This window comes from Phaenicophaeus curvirostris, chromosome 33 (assembly GCF_032191515.1).
Source record: "Phaenicophaeus curvirostris isolate KB17595 chromosome 33, BPBGC_Pcur_1.0, whole genome shotgun sequence".
Classification (NCBI taxonomy): domain Eukaryota; kingdom Metazoa; phylum Chordata; class Aves; order Cuculiformes; family Cuculidae; genus Phaenicophaeus; species Phaenicophaeus curvirostris.
Window position 1 is genome coordinate 2,739,390 of NC_091424.1, and position 15,502 is coordinate 2,754,891.

Sequence of the window (15,502 nt, forward strand, 5' to 3'; positions counted from 1 at the left end):
CCTTATAGGACCCTTTTAGAAACACGAGGAACCCTCTAGAGCCCCCTGGGACCCATTTAGGGCCTTCTAAGACCCTTTTAAGACCACGAGGAACCATCTAGAGCCCCCTGGGACCCCTTTAGGGCCTTCTAGGACGCTTCTAGGACCCAAGGGAACCCTCTAGAGCCCTCTGGGACCATTCTAGGTCTTTCTAGGACCCGTCTAGTGTCACCATGTACCTTCTAGAGCCCCCTGGGACCCTTCTAGAGCTTTATAGAAGACTTCTAGAGTCACCAGGAGCCCTCTAGAGCCCCCTGGGACCCACTTAGGGCCTCCTAGGACACTTCTAGGACAACGAGGAACCCCCTAGAGCACCCTGAGACCCACTTAGGGCCTTCTAGGACACTTCTAGTGTCCCAGGGACCCTCTAGAGCCCCCTGGGACCACATAGGGCCTTCTAGAACCCTCCTAAGACCACGAGGAACTCTCTAGAGGCACCTGGGACCTTCTTAGGGCCTTCTAGGACCTTTCTAAGGCCCCCAGGGACCTTCTAGAGCCCCCTGGAACCCCCTTAGGGCCTTCTCAGATGCTTCTAAGACCTCGAAGAACCCTCTAGAGCTCTTTGGGACCCCCTTAGATCCTTCTAGGTACATTCTAGCACCACGAGGAACCCTCTAGAGCTCCCTAGGACCCCCTTAGTGCTTTCTATGACCCTTCTAGGACCACGAGAAACCATCTAGAGCCACCTGGGACCTCCTTAGGGCCTTCTGGGTTATTCTAGGAACACATGAAACCCTCTAGAGCCCCCTGGGACCCACTTAGGGCCTCCTAGGACCCTTCTAGGACAACGAGGAAACCCCTAGAGCCACCTGAGACCCACTTAAGGCCTTCTAGGACCCTTCTAGTGCCCCAAGGACCCTCTAGAGCCCCCTGGGACCCCTTAGGGCCTTCTCGGATGCATCTAAGACCACGAGGAACCCTCTAGAGCAACCTTGGACCCATTTAGTGCCTTCTAGAGCTCTTCTAGGACCACGAAGAATCCTCTGGAGTCCTCTGGGCACCCTTAGGGCCTTCTAGAACCCTTCTAGGACCCACGAGAACCCTCTAGAGCCCCCTGGGTCCCTTCTAGGGCTTTCTGGGACTCTTCTAGGGTCTCCAGGAACCCTCTAGAGCCCCCTGGGACCTTTCTAGGGCTTACTGGGACCCTTCTAGAGTCACCAGGAACCCTCTAGAGCCTCCTGGGACCCGCTTAAGGCTTTCTAGGACCCTCCTAGGGCCACGAGGAACCATCTAGAGCCCCCTGAGACCCCCTTAGAACCTTATAGGAACCTTCTACGACCACGAGGATACCTCTAGAGCGCTCTGGGACCCCCTTAGGACCTTCTAGGAACCTTCTAGGACCACCAGGAACCCTCTAGAGCCCCCTGGGACCCCCTTACGACCTTCTAGGAACCTTCTAGAACCCACAGGTACCCGCTAGATCCACCTGGGACCCACTTAGGGCTTTCAAGGACCCTTCTAGAGTCACCAGGAAGCCTCTGGAGCCCCCTGGCACCTCCTTAGGTCCTTGTAGGACTCTTCTAAGACTTCTGGAAACCCTCTGGAGCACCCTGGGACGCTGTTAGGGCCTTCTAAGACCCTTCTATGACTTTCTAGAGCCCCCGAGGACCCTTCTAAAGGCTCCCAGACCCTTCTAGAGCCCCTCAGGACCCTTCTGAATGCCCCCAGACCCTTCTAGAGCCCCTCAGAACCCTTCTAGAGCCAGTCAGGACCTTTATGAAGGTTCCAAGACCCTTCTAGAGCCCCCCAGGACCAATCTGAAGGCCCTAGACCGTTTGAGATCCAAGTTGGACCCTTCTAGAGCCCCTCAGGACCCTTCTGAAGGCCTCCAGAACCTTCTAGAGCCCACCCGGGGCCCTTCTGAAGGCCCCCAGACCCTTCTAGAGCCCACCCACGGCCCTTCTGACGGCCCCCAGACCCTTCTAGAGCCGCTCAGGACCCTTCTGAAGGTCTCCAGACCCTTCTAGTTCCCCTGGGCCATTCTGAATGCCCCCAGACGGTTCTAGAGCCACTCAGGGCCCTCCTGATGGCTTCCAGACCATTCTAGATCCCCCCAGGGCCATTCTGAAGGACCCCAGACCCTTCTAGAGCCCATCCAGACCCTTCTGAATGCCCCCAGACCATTCTAGAGCCGCTCAGGACCCTTCTGAAGGCCTCCAGACCCTTCTAGATCCCCCCAGAGCCCTTCTGAAGGCCCCCAGACCCTTCTAGAGCCACTCAGGACCCTTCTGAAGGCCTCCAGACCCTTCTAGATCCCCCCAGGGCCATTCTGAAGGCACCCAGACCTTTCTAGAGCCCATCCAGACCCTTCTGAAGGCCTCCAGACCCTTCTATAGGGGTCCCAAAGAACTCTAGAGGGTTCCTCAAGGTCCTAGAAGGGTTTTAGAAGGCCCTAAGGTGGTTCCAGGGGGCTCTAGAGGGATCCTGGTGGTCCTAGAAGGGTCCTAGAAGGTCCTAAGGGGGTCCCAGAGGGCTCTACAGGGATCCCCATGGTCTTACAATGGTCTTAGAAGGTCCTAAATTGTCCCAGGGGGTCTACATGGTTCCTAGTGGTCCTAGAAGGGACCTAGAAGGCCCTAAAATGGTCCCAGGGGGCTCTAGAGGGTTCCTCGTGGTCCTAGAAGGGTCTTAGAAGGCCCTAAATGCTTCCCAGTGAGCTCTAGAGGGATGCTGGTGGTGTTTGAAGTGTCCTAGAAGGACCTAAGTGGGTCCCATGGGGCTCTAGAGGGATTCAGGGACTCCTAGAAGGGTCCTAGAAGGCTCTAAGGAGTCCCAGGGGGCTCTGGATGGTTTCTCGTGGTCCTAGAAGGGTCCTAGAAGGTCCTAAGTGGGTCCCAGATGGCTCTAGAGGGTTCCTGGTGATCCTAGAAGGGTCCTAGAAGGCCCTAAGGGAGTCCCTGGGGGCTCTAGAGGGTTTCTCGTGGTCCTAGAAGGGTCCTAGAAGGCCTTAAGGAGTCCTAGGGGACTCTAGAGTGTTCCCTGGGGTCTTACAATGGTCCTAGTAGGCCCTAAGGGGGTCCCAGACGACTCTAGGGGGTTCCCTGGGGTCATACAATTGTCCTAGAAGGACCTAAGTGGTCTCAGGGGGTTCTAGATGGTTCCTCGTGGTCGTAGAAGACACCTAGCAGGCCCTAAGGGGGTCCCAGGGGGCTTTAGAGTGTCCCTGGTGGCCCTAGAAGGGTCCTAGAAGGACCTAAAGGGGTCCCAGGGGGCTCTAGAGGGTCCCTGGGGGCACTAGAATGGTCCTAGAAGGCCCTAAGGGGGTCCCAGAGGGCTCTAGAGTGTCCCTGGTGGTCCTAGAAGGGCCCTAGAAGGGCCTAAAGAGGTCCCAGGGAGCTCTAGAGGGTTCCCCGGGGTCTTACAATGATCCTAGAAGGCCGTAAGGGGTTCCCAGGGAGCTCTAGATGGTTTCTCGTGGTCCTAGAAGGGTCCTAGAAGGCCCTAAGGGCGTCCCAGGGGGCTGTAGAGAGTTTCTCGTGGTCCTAGAACGGTACTAGAAGGACCTAAGTGGGTCCCAGAAGGCTCTAAAGGGATCCTGGTGATCCTAGAAGGGTCCTAGAAGGCCCTAAGGGAGTCCCTGGGGGCTCTAGAGCGTTTCTTGTGGTCCTAGAAGGGTCTTAGAAGGCCATAAAGGGGTCCCAGGGGGCTCTAGAGGGTTCCTGGGAGCACTAGAAGGGTCCTAGAAGGCTTTAAGGGGGTCCCAGAGGGCTTTAGAAGGTTCCTGGTGGTCCTAGAAGGGTCCTAGAAGGGCCTAAGTGGGTCCCAGAGGGTTCTAGAAGGTTCCTGGGGCTCCTAGAAGTGTCCTAGAATGCTCTAAGGGGTCCCACGGGGCTCTAGAGTGTCCCTGGGGGCCCTAGAATTGTCCTAGAAGGCCCTAAATGGGTCACAGGGGGGCCTAGAGGGTCCCTGGGGGCACTAAAAGTCTCCTAGAAGGCACAAAATGTGTCACAGAGGGCTCTAGAGGGTTCCTTGTGGTCCTAGAAGGGTCCTAGAAGGCCCTAAGGGGACCCCAGGGAGATCCAGAGGGTTCCTCGTGGTCCTAGGAGGGTCCTAGAAAGCCCTAGAAGGGTCCCAGGGGACTCTGGAGGGTTCCTGGTGATTCTAAAAGGGTCCTAGAAAGCCCTAGAAGGGTCCCAGGGGACTCTGGAGGGTTCCTGGTGATTCTAAAACGGTCCAAGAAAGGCCTAGAAGGGTCCCAGAGGGCTCTAGAGGGTACCCGTGTGTCCTAGGAGGGTCCTAGAAGGCCCTAAAAGGGTCCCAGCGGGCTCTAGAGGGTCCCTGGGGGTACTAGAAGAGTCCTAGAAGGCCCTAAGTGGGTCCTAGGGGGCTCTAGAGGGCTCCTGGTGGTCCTAGAAGGCCCTAAAGGGGTCCCAGGGGGCTCTAGATGGACCCTGGCAGCCCTAGAATTGTCCTAGAAGGCCCTAAAGGGGTCCCAGGGGGCTCTAGAGGGTTCCTTGTGGTCCTAGAAGGGTCCTAGAAGGCCCTAAGGGGGTCCCAGCGGGCTCTAGAGGGTTCCTGGGGCTCCTAGAAGGGTTCTAGAAGGCTCAAAGGGTAACCAGGGGGCTCTAGAAGGTCCCTGGGGGCCCTAGAAGGGTACTAGAAGGCACTAAAGAGGACCCAGGGTGCTCTGCATGGTTCCCCAGGGTCTTACCATGGCCCTAGAAAGCCCTAAGGGGGTCCCAGGGGGCTCTTGAGGGTTCCCTGTGTCCTAGAAGGGTCCTAGAAGGCCCTAAGTGTGTCCCAGGGGGCTCTAGAGGGTCCCTGGGGGCGCTAGAATTGTCCTAGAAGGCCCTAAGGGGGTCCCAGGGGGCTCTAGAGGGTTCCTTCTGGTCCTAGAAGGGTCCTATAAGGCTCTAAGTGGTACTATGAGGCTCTAGAGGGTTCCCCAGGGTCTTAAAATGAACCTAGAATGCCCTAAGTGGGTCCCAGGGGGCTCTAGATGGTTTCTCGTGGTCCTAGAAGAGTCCTAGAAAGCCTTAAGCAAGTCCCAGGGGGCTCTAGAGAGTTCCTCGTGGTCCTAGAAGGGTCCTAGAAGGCCCTAAGTGGGTCCCAGAGGGCTCTAGAGGGTTCCTGGTGACCCTAGAACGGTCCTAGAAGGACCTAAGGAGGTCCCAGGGGGCTCTAGAGGGTTTCTCGTGGTCCTAGAAGGGTCCTAGTAGGCTCTAAGGAGTCCCAGGGGGCTCTAGAGTGTCCCTGGGGGCACTAGAAGGGTCCTAGAAGGCGCAAAGAGGGTCCCAGAGGGTTATAGAGGGCTCCTGGTGGTCCTAGAAGGGTCTTAGAAAGCCCTAAGTGGGTCCCAGGGGGCTCTAGAGGGTCCCTGGGGGCACTAGAAGGGTCCTAGAATGCCCTAAGGGGGTCCCAGGGGGCTCTAGAGGGTTCCTCGTGGTCCTAGAAGGGTCCTAGAAGGCCCTAAGTGGGTCCCAGAGGGCTCTAGAGGGTTCCTGGTGATCCTAGAAGGGTCCTAGTAGGCCCTAAAGACTCCCAGGGAGCTCTAGAGGGTCTCTGGGGGCACTAGAAGTGTCCTAGAATGTGCAAAAAGGTGTCCCAGAGGGCTCTAGAGGGCTCCTGGTGGTCCTAGAAGGGTCTTAGAAGGCCCTAAGTGGGTCCCAGGGGGCTCTAGAGGGTCCCTGGGGGCCCTAGAAGGGTCCTAGAATGCCCTAAGGGGGTCCCAGGGGGCTCTAGAGGGTTCCTCGTGGTCCTAGAAGGGTCCTCGAAGGCTCTAAGGCATCCCAGGGGGCTCTAGACGGTCTCTGGGGACCCTAGAAGAGTCCTAGAACGCCCTAAAGGGGTCCCAGAGAGCTATAGATGGTTTCTCGTGGTCCTAGAAGGGTCCTAGAAGGCCCTAAAATGGTCCCGGGGGCTCTAGAGGGTTCCTCGTGGTCCTAGAAAGGTCCTAGAAAGCCCTAGAAGGGTCCCAGGGGACTCTGGAGGGTTCCTGGTGATTCTAAAAGGGTCCAAGAAAGGCCTAGAAGGGTTCCAGAGGGCTCTAGAGGGTACCCGTGGGTCCTAGGAGGGTCCTAGAAGGCCCTAAAAGGGTCCCAGCGGGCTCTAGAGGGTCCCTGGGGGTACTAGAAGAGTCCTAGAAGGCCCTAAGTGGGTCCTAGGGGGCTCTAGAGGGCTCCTGATGGTCCTAGAAGGGTCCTAGAAGGCCCTAAAGGGGTCCCAGGGGGCTCTAGACGGACCCTGGCGGCCCTAGAATTGTCCTAGAAGGCCCTAAAGGGGTCCCAGGGGGCTCTAGAGGGTTCCTTGTGGCCCTAGAAGGGTCCTAGAAGGCCCTAAGCGGGTCCCAGCGGGCTCTAGAGGGTTCCTGGGGCTCCTAGAAGGGTTCTAGAAGGCTCAAAGGGTAACCAGGGGGCTCTAGAAGGTCCCTGGGGGCCCTAGAAGGGTACTAGAAGGCACTAAAGAGGACCCAGGGTGCTCTGGAGGGTTCCCCAGGGTCTTACCATGGCCCTAGAAAGCCCTAAGGGGGTCCCAGGGGGCTCTTGAGGGTTCCCTGTGTCCTAGAAGGGTCCTAGAAGGCCCTAAGTGTGTCCCAGGGGGCTCTAGAAGGTCCCTGGGGGCACTAGAATTGTCCTAGAAGGCACTAAGGGGGTCCCAGAGGGCTCTAGAGGGTTCCTTCTGGTCCTAGAAGGGTCCTACAAGGCTCTAAGTGGTACCACGAGGCTCTAGAGGGTTCCCCAGGGTCTTAAAATGAACCTAGAATGCCCTAAGTGGGTCCCAGGGGGCTCTAGATGGTTTCTCGTGGTCCTAGAAGAGTCCTAGAAGGCCTTAAGCAAGTCTCAGGGGGCTCTAGAGAGTTCCTCGTGGTCCTAGAAGGGTCCTAGAAGGCCCTAAGTGGGTCCCAGAGGGCTCTAGAGGGTTCCTGATGACTCTAGAACGGTCCTAGAAGGACCTAAGGAGGTCCCAGAGGGCTCTAGAGGGTTTCTCGTGGTCCTAGAAGGGTCCTAGTAGGCCCTAAGTAGTCCCAGGGGGCTCTAGAGTGTCCCTGGGGGCACTAGAAGGGTCCTAGAGGGCGCAAAGAGGATCCCAGAGGGCTATAGAGGGCTCCTGGTGGTCCTAGAAGGGTCTTAGAAAGCCCTAAGTGGGTCCCAGGGGGCTCTAGAGGGTTCCTGGTGATTCTAGAAGGGTCCTAGTAGGCCCTAAAGACTCCCAGGGAGCTCTAGAGGGTCTCTGGGGGCACTAGAAGTGTCCTAGAATGTGCAAAAAGGTGTCCCAGAGGGCTCTAGAGGGCTCCTGGTGGTCCTAGAAGGGTCTTAGAAGGCCCTAAGTGGGTCCCAGGGGGCTCTAGAGGGTCCCTGGGGGCCCTAGAAGGGTCCTAGAATGCCCTAAGGGGGTCCCAGGGGGCTCTAGAGGGTTCCTCGTGGTCCTAGAAGGGTCCTCGAAGGCTCTAAGGCATCCCAGGTGGCTCTAGACGGCCCCTGGGGACCCTAGAAGAGTCCTAGAACGCCCTAAAGGGGTCCCAGAGAGCTATAGATGGTTTCTCGTGGTCCTAGAAGGGTCCCAGAAGGCCCTAAAATGGTCCTGGGGGCTCTAGAGGGTTCCTCGTGGTCCTAGAAGGGTCCTAGAAAGCCCTAGAAGGGTCCCAGGGGACTCTGGAGGGTTCCTGGTGATTCTAAAAGGGTCCAAGAAAGCCCTAGAAGGGTCCCAGAGGGCTCTAGAGGGTACCCGTGGGTCCTAGGAGGGTCCTAGAAGGCCCTAAGTGGGTCCCAGGGGGCTCTAGAGGGTCCCTGGGGGTACTAGAAGAGTCCTAGAAGGCCCTAAGTGAGTCCTAGGGGGCTCTAGAAGGCTCCTGGTGGTCCTAGAAGGGTCCTAGAAGGCCCTAAAGGGGTCCTGGGGGCTCTAGACGGACCCTGGCGGCCCTAGAATTGTCCTAGAAGGCCCTAAAGGGGTCCCAGGGGGCTCTAGAGGGTTCCTTGTGGTCCTAGAAGGGTCCTAGAAGGCCCTAAGCGGGTCCCAGCGGGCTCTAGAGGGTTCCTGGGGCTCCTAGAAGGGTTCTAGAAGGCTCAAAGGGTAACCAGGGGGCTCTAGAAGGTCCCTGGGGGCCCTTGAAGGGTACTAGAAGGCACTAAAGAGGACCCAGGGTGCTCTGGAGGGTTCCCCAGGGTCTTACCATGGCCCTAGAAAGCCCTAAGGGGGTCCCAGGGGGCTCTTGAGGGTTCCCTGTGTCCTAGAAGGGTCCTAGAAGGCCCTAAGGGGGTCCCAGGGGGCTCTAGAGGGTCCCTGGGGGCGCTAGAATTGTCCTAGAAGGCCCTAAGGGGGTCTCAGGGGGCTCTAGAGGGTTCCTCGTGGTCCTAGAAGGGTCCTAGTAGGCCCTAAATTAGTCCCAGGGGGCTCTAGAGGGTTCCTCGTGGTACTAGAATCGTCCTAGAAGGCTCTAAGTGGTCCCACGACGCTCTAGATGGTTCCCCAGGGTCTTACAATGATCCTAGAAGGCCCTATGTGAGTCCCAAGGGGTTCTAGATGGTTTCTTGTGGTCCTAGAAGGGTCCTTGAAGTTCTTCAGGGGGTCCCAGTGGGCTCTAGAGAGTTCCTTGTGGTCCTAGAAGGGTGCTAGAAGGCCCTAAGGGGGTCCCAGAGGGATCTAGAGGGTTATTGGGGGGTCTAGAAGGGTCCTAGAAGGACCTAAGGGGGTCCCAGATGGCTCTAGAGGGTTCTTGGTGGTCCTAGAAGGGTCCTAGAAGGCGCAAAGAGGGTCCCAGAGGGCTCTAGAGGGTTCCTGGGGCTCCTAGAAGGGTTCTAGAAGGCTCTAAAGGGAACCAGGGGGCTCTAGAAAGTCCCTTGGTCCCTAGAAGTGTACTAGAAGGCCCTAAGGAGGACGCAGGGTGCTCTAGAGGGTTTCCCGGGGTCTTACCATGGTCCTAGAAGGCCCTAAGTTGGTCCCAGGGGGCTCTATCTGGTTTCCTCGTGGTCCTAGAAGAGTCCTAGAAGGCCTTAAGCAAGTCCCAGGGGGCTCTAGAGGGTTCCTGGTGGTCCGAGAAGGGTCCTAGACGGCCCTAAGGGGGTCCCAGGTGGTTCTAGAAGGTTCCTCGTGGTCATAGAAGTGTCCTAGAGTGTTCTAAGGGGTCTCAGGTGCCTCTAGATGGTTCCCCGGAGACTTAAAATGGTCCTAGAAGGCCCTAAGGGGTTCTCAGAGGGCTCTAGATGGTTCCTCCTGGTCCTAGAATGGTCCTAAAAGGCCCTAAGTGGACCCAGGGGGCTCTAGAAGGTCCCTGGGGGCCCTAGAAGTGTACTAGAAGGCCTTAAATAGGACCCAGGGTGCTCTAGAGGGTTCCCCGGGGTTTTACCATGGACCTAGAAGGCCCTAAGGGGGTCCCAGGGGGCTCTAGAGGGTTCCTCGTGGCCCTAGAAGGGTTCTAGAAGGACTTAAGCAAGTTCCAGGGGGGTCTAGAGGGTCACTGGGGGCGCTAGAAGAGCCCTAGAAGGCCCTAAGGTGTCCCAGGGGGCTCTAGAGGGATCCTCGTGGTCCTAGAAGGGTCCTAGAAGGCTCTAAGGGGTCCCACGAGGCTCTTGAGGGTTCCCCAGGGTCTTACAATAACCCTAGAAGGCCCTAAGGGAGTCCCAGGGGGCTCTAGAGTGTTTCTCCTGGTCCTAGAAGGGTTCTAGAAGGCCTTAAGCAAGTCCCAGGGGGCTCTAGAGGGTTCCTCGTGGTCCTAGAAGGGTCCTAGAAGGCCCTAAGTGGGTCCCAGAGGGCTCTAGAGGGTTCCTGGTGATCCTAGAAGGGTCCTAGTAGGCCCTAAAGACTCCCAGGGAGCTCTAGAGGGTCTCTGGGGGCACTAGAAGTGTCCTAGAATGTGCAAAAAGGTGTCCCAGAGGGCTCTAGAGGGCTCCTGGTGGTCCTAGAAGGGTCTTAGAAGGCCCTAAGTGGGTCCCAGGGGGCTCTAGAGGGTCCCTGGGGGCCCTAGAAGGGTCCTAGAATGCCCTAAGGGGGTCCCAGGGGGCTCTAGAGGGTTCCTCGTGGTCCTAGAAGGGTCCTCGAAGGCTCTAAGGCATCCCAGGGGGCTCTAGACGGTCTCTGGGGACCCTAGAAGAGTCCTAGAACGCCCTAAAGGGGTCCCAGAGAGCTATAGATGGTTTCTCGTGGTCCTAGAAGGGTCCCAGAAGGCCCTAAAATGGTCCTGGGGGCTCTAGAGGGTTCCTCGTGGTCCTAGAAGGGTCCTCGAAAGCCCTAGAAGGGTCCCAGGGGACTCTGGAGGGTTCCTGGTGATTCTAAAAGGGTCCAAGAAAGCCCTAGAAGGGTCCCAGAGGGCTCTAGAGGGTACCCGTGGGTCCTAGGAGGGTCCTAGAAGGCCCTAAAAGGGTCCCAGCGGGCTCTAGAGGGTCCCTGGGGGTACTAGAAGAGTCCTAGAAGGCCCTAAGTGGGTCCTAGGGGGCTCTAGAGGGCTCCTGGTGGTCCTAGAAGGGTTCTAGAAGGCTCAAAGGGTAACCAGGGGGCTCTAGAAGGTCCCTGGGGGCCCTAGAATTGTCCTAGAAGGCACTAAAGAGGACCCAGGGTGCTCTGGAGGGTTCCCCAGGGTCTTACCATGGCCCTAGAAAGCCCTAAGGGGGTCCCAGGGGGCTCTTGAGGGTTCCCTGTGTCCTAGAAGGGTCCTAGAAGGCCCTAAGGGGGTCCCAGGGGGCTCTAGAGGGTCCCTGGGGGCGCTAGAATTGTCCTAGAAGGCCCTAAGGGGGTCCCAGGGGGCTCTAGAGGGTTCCTCGTGGTCCTAGAAGGGTCATAGAAGGCCCTAAATGGGTCCCAGGGGGCTCTAGAGGATTCCTTGTGGTACTAGAATCGTCCTAGAAGGCTCTAAGTGGTCCCACGACGCTCTAGATGGTTCCCCAGGGTCTTACAATGATCCTAGAAGGCCCTATGTGAGTCCCAAGGGGTTCTAGATGGTTTCTTGTGGTCCTAGAAGGGTCCTTGAAGTTCTTCAGGGGGTCCCAGTGGGCTCTAGAGAGTTCCTCGTGGTCCTAGAAGGGTGCTAGAAGGCCCTAAGGGGGTGCCAGAGGGATCTAGAGGGTTATTGGGGGGTCTAGAAGGGTCCTAGAAGGACCTAAGGGGGTCCCAGAGGGCTCTAGAGGGTTCCTCGTGGTCCTAGAAGGGTCCTAGAAGGCGCAAAGAGGGTCCCAGAGGGCTCTAGAGGGTTCCTGGGGCTCCTAGAAGGGTTCTAGAAGGCTCTAAAGGGAACCAGGGGGCTCTAGAAAGTCCCTTGGTCCCTAGAAGTGTACTAGAAGGCCCTAAGGAGGACGCAGGGTGCTCTAGAGGGTTTCCCGGGGTCTTACCATGGTCCTAGAAGGCCCTAAGTTGGTCCCAGGGGGCTCTATCTGGTTTCCTCGTGGTCCTAGAAGAGTCCTAGAAGGCCTTAAGCAAGTCCCAGGGGGCTCTAGAGGGTTCCTGGTGGTCCGAGAAGGGTCCTAGACGGCCCTAAGGGGGTCCCAGGTGGTTCTAGAAGGTTCCTCGTGGTCATAGAAGGGTCCTAGAATGTTCTAAGGGGTCTCAGGGGCCTCTAGATGGTTCCCCGGAGACTTAAAATGGTCCTAGAAGGCCCTAAGGGGTTCTCAGAGGGCTCTAGATGGTTCCTCCTGGTCCTAGAATGGTCCTAAAAGGCCCTAAGTGGACCCAGGGGGCTCTAGAAGGTCCCTGGGGGCCCTAGAAGTGTACTAGAAGGCCTTAAATAGGACCCAGGGTGCTCTAGAGGGTTCCCCGGGGTTTTACCATGGACCTAGAAGGCCCTAAGGGGGTCCCAGGGGGCTCTAGAGGGTTCCTCGTGGCCCTAGAAGGGTTTTCGAAGGACTTAAGCAAGTTCCAGGGGGGTCTAGAGGGTCACTGGGGGCGCTAGAAGAGCCCTAGAAGGCCCTAAGGTGTCCCAGGGGGCTCTAGAGGGATCCTCGTGGTCCTAGAAGGGTCCTAGAAGGCTCTAAGGGGTCCCACGAGGCTCTTGAGGGTTCCCCAGGGTCTTACAATAACACTAGAAGGCCCTAAGGGAGTCCCAGGGGGCTCTAGAGTGTTTCTCCTGGTCCTAGAAGGGTTCTAGAAGGCCTTAAGCAAGTCCCAGGGGGCTCTAGAGGGTTCCTGGTGATCCTAGAAGGGTCCTAGAAGGCCCTAAGTGGGTCCCAGAGGGCTCTAGAGGGTTCCTGGTGATCCTAGAAGGGTCCTAGTAGGCCCTAAAGACTCCCAGGGAGCTCTAGAGGGTCTCTGGGGGCACTAGAAGTGTCCTAGAATGTGCAAAAAGGTGTCCCAGAGGGCTCTAGAGGGCTCCTGGTGGTCCTAGAAGGGTCTTAGAAGGCCCTAAGTGGGTCCCAGGGGGCTCTAGAGGGTCCCTGGGGGCCCTAGAAGGGTCCTAGAATGCCCTAAGGGGGTCCCAGGGGGCTCTAGAGGGTTCCTCGTGGTCCTAGAAGGGTCCTCGAAGGCTCTAAGGCATCCCAGGGGGCTCTAGACGGTCTCTGGGGACCCTAGAAGAGTCCTAGAACGCCCTAAGGGGGTCCCAGAGAGCTATAGATGGTTTCTCGTGGTCCTAGAAGGGTCCCAGAAGGCCCTAAAATGGTCCTGGGGGCTCTAGAGGGTTCCTCGTGGTCCTAGAAGGGTCCTAGAAAGCCCTAGAAGGGTCCCAGGGGACTCTGGAGGGTTCCTGGTGATTCTAAAAGGGTCCAAGAATGCCCTAGAAGGGTCCCAGAGGGCTCTAGAGGGTACCCGTGGGTCCTAGGCGGGTCCTAGAAGGCCCTAAAAGGGTCCCAGCGGGCTCTAGAGGGTCCCTGGGGGTACTAGAAGAGTCCTAGAAGGCCCTAAGTGAGTCCTAGGGGGCTCTAGAGGGATCCTGGTGGTCCTAGAAGGGCTCTAGAAGGCTCAAAGGGTAACCAGGGGGCTCTAGAAGGTCCCTGGGGGCCCTAGAAGGGTACTAGAAGGCACTAAAGAGGACCCAGGGTGCTCTGGAGGGTTCCCCAGGGTCTTACCATGGCCCTAGAAAGCCCTAAGGGGGTCCCAGGGGGCTCTTGAGGGTTCCCTGTGTCCTAGAAGGGTCCTAGAAGGCCCTAAGGGGGTCCCAGGGGGCTCTAGAGGGTCCCTGGGGGCGCTAGAATTGTCCTAGAAGGCCCTAAGGGGGTCCCAGAGGGCTCTAGAGGGTTCCTCGTGGTCCTAGAAGGGTCATAGAAGGCCCTAAATGGGTCCCAGGGGGCTCTAGAGGGTTCCTCGTGGTACTAGAATCATCCTAGAAGGCTCTAAGTGGTCCCACGACGCTCTAGATGGTTCCCCAGGGTCTTACAATGATCCTAGAAGGCCCTATGTGAGTCCCAAGGGGTTCTAGATGGTTTCTTGTGGTCCTAGAAGGGTCCTTGAAGTTCTTCAGGGGGTCCCAGTGGGCTCTAGAGAGTTCCTCGTGGTCCTAGAAGGGTGCTAGAAGGCCCTAAGGGGGTGCCAGAGGGATCTAGAGGGTTATTGGGGGGTCTAGAAGGGTCCTAGAAGGACCTAAGGGGGTCCCAGAGGGCTCTAGAGGGTTCCTCGTGGTCCTAGAAGGGTCCTAGAAGGCGCAAAGAGGGTCCCAGAGGGCTCTAGAGGGTTCCTGGGGCTCCTAGAAGGGTTCTAGAAGGCTCTAAAGGGAACCAGGGTGCTCTAGAAAGTCCCTGGGTCCCTAGAAGTGTACTAGAAGGCCCTAAAGAGGACGCAGGGTGCTCTAGAGGGTTCCCCGGGGTCTTACCATGGTCCTAGAAGGCCCTAAGTGGGTCCCAGGGGGCTCTATCTGGTTTCCTCGTGGTCCTAGAAGAGTCCTAGAAGGCCTTAAGCAAGTCCCAGGGGGCTCTAGAGGGTTCCTGGTGGTCCGAGAAGGGTCCTAGACGGCCCTAAGGGGGTCCCAGGTGGTTCTAGAAGGTTCCTCGTGGTCATAGAAGGGTCCTAGAGTGTTCTAAGGGGTCTCAGGGGCCTCTAGATGGTTCCCCGGAGACTTAAAATGGTCCTAGAAGGCCCTAAGGGGTTCTCAGAGGGCTCTAGATGGTTCCTCCTGGTCCTAGAATGGTCCTAAAAGGCCCTAAGTGGACCCAGGGGGCTCTAGAAGGTCCCTGGGGGCCCTAGAAGTGTACTAGAAGGCCTTAAATAGGACCCAGGGTGCTCTAGAGGGTTCCCCGGGGTTTTACCATGGACCTAGAAGGCCCTAACGGGGTCCCAGGGGGCTCTAGAGGGTTCCTCGTGGCCCTAGAAGGGTTCTAGAAGGACTTAAGCAAGTTCCAGGGGGGTCTAGAGGGTCACTGGGGGCGCTAGAAGAGCCCTAGAAGGCCCTAAGGTGTCCCAGGGGGCTCTAGAGGGATCCTTGTGGTCCTAGAAGGGTCCTAGAAGGCTCTAAGGGGTCCCACGAGGCTCTTGAGGCTTCCCCAGGGTCTTATAATGACCCTAGAAGGCCCTAAGGGAGTCCCAGGGGGCTGTAGAGTGTTTCTCCTGGTCCTAGAAGGGTTCTAGAAGGCCTTAAGCAAGTCCCAGGGGGCTCTAGAGGGTTCCTCGTGGTCATAGAAGGGTCCTAGAAGGTCCTAAGCGGGTCTCAGGGGGCTCTAGAGGGTTCCTGGTGATCCTAGAAGGGTCCTAGTAGGCCCTAAAGACTCCCAGGGAGCTCTAGAGGGTCTCTGGGGGCACTAGAAGTGTCCTAGAATGTGCAAAAAGGTGTCCCAGAGGGCTATAGAGGGCTCCTGGTGGTCCTAGAAGGGTCTTAGAAGGCACTAAGTGGGTCCCAGGAGGCTCTAGAGGGTCCCTGGGGGCCCTAGAAGGGTCCTAGAATGCCCTAAGGGGGTCCCAGGGGGCTCTAGAGGGTTCCTCGTGGTTCTAGAAGGGTCCTCGAAGGCTCTAAGGCATCCCAGGGGGCTCTAGACGGTCTCTGGGGACCCTAGAAGAGTCCTAGAACGCCCTAAAGGGGTCCCAGAGAGCTATAGATGGTTTCTCGTGGTCCTAGAAGGGTCCTAGAAGGCCCTAAAATGGTCCCGGGGGCTCTAGAGGGTTCCTCGTGGTCCTAGAAGGGTCCTAGAAAGCCCTAGAAGGGTCCCAGGGGACTCTGGAGGGTTCCTGGTGATTCTAAAAGGGTCCAAGAAAGGCCTAGAAGGGTCCCAGAGGGCTCTAGAGGGTACCCGTGGGTCCTAGGAGGGTCCTAGAAGGTCCTAAAAGGGTCCCAGGGGGCTCTAGACGGTCCCTGGGGGTACTAGAAGAGTCCTAGAAGGCCCTAAGTGGGTCCTAGTGGGCTCTAGAGGGCTCCTGGTGGTACTAGAAGGGTCCTAGAAGGCCCTAAAGGGGTCCCAGGGGGCTCTAGAGGGTTCCTGGTGATTCTAGAAGGGTCCTAGTAGGCCCTAAAGACTCCCAGGGAGCTCTAGAGGGTCTCTGGGGGCACTAGAAGAGTCCTAGAAGGCCCTAAGTGGGTCCTAGGGGGCTCTAGAGGGCTCCTGGTCGTCCTAGAATTGTCCTAGAAGGCCCTAAAGGGGTCCCAGGGGGCTCTAGAGGGTTTCCCGGGGTCTTACCATGG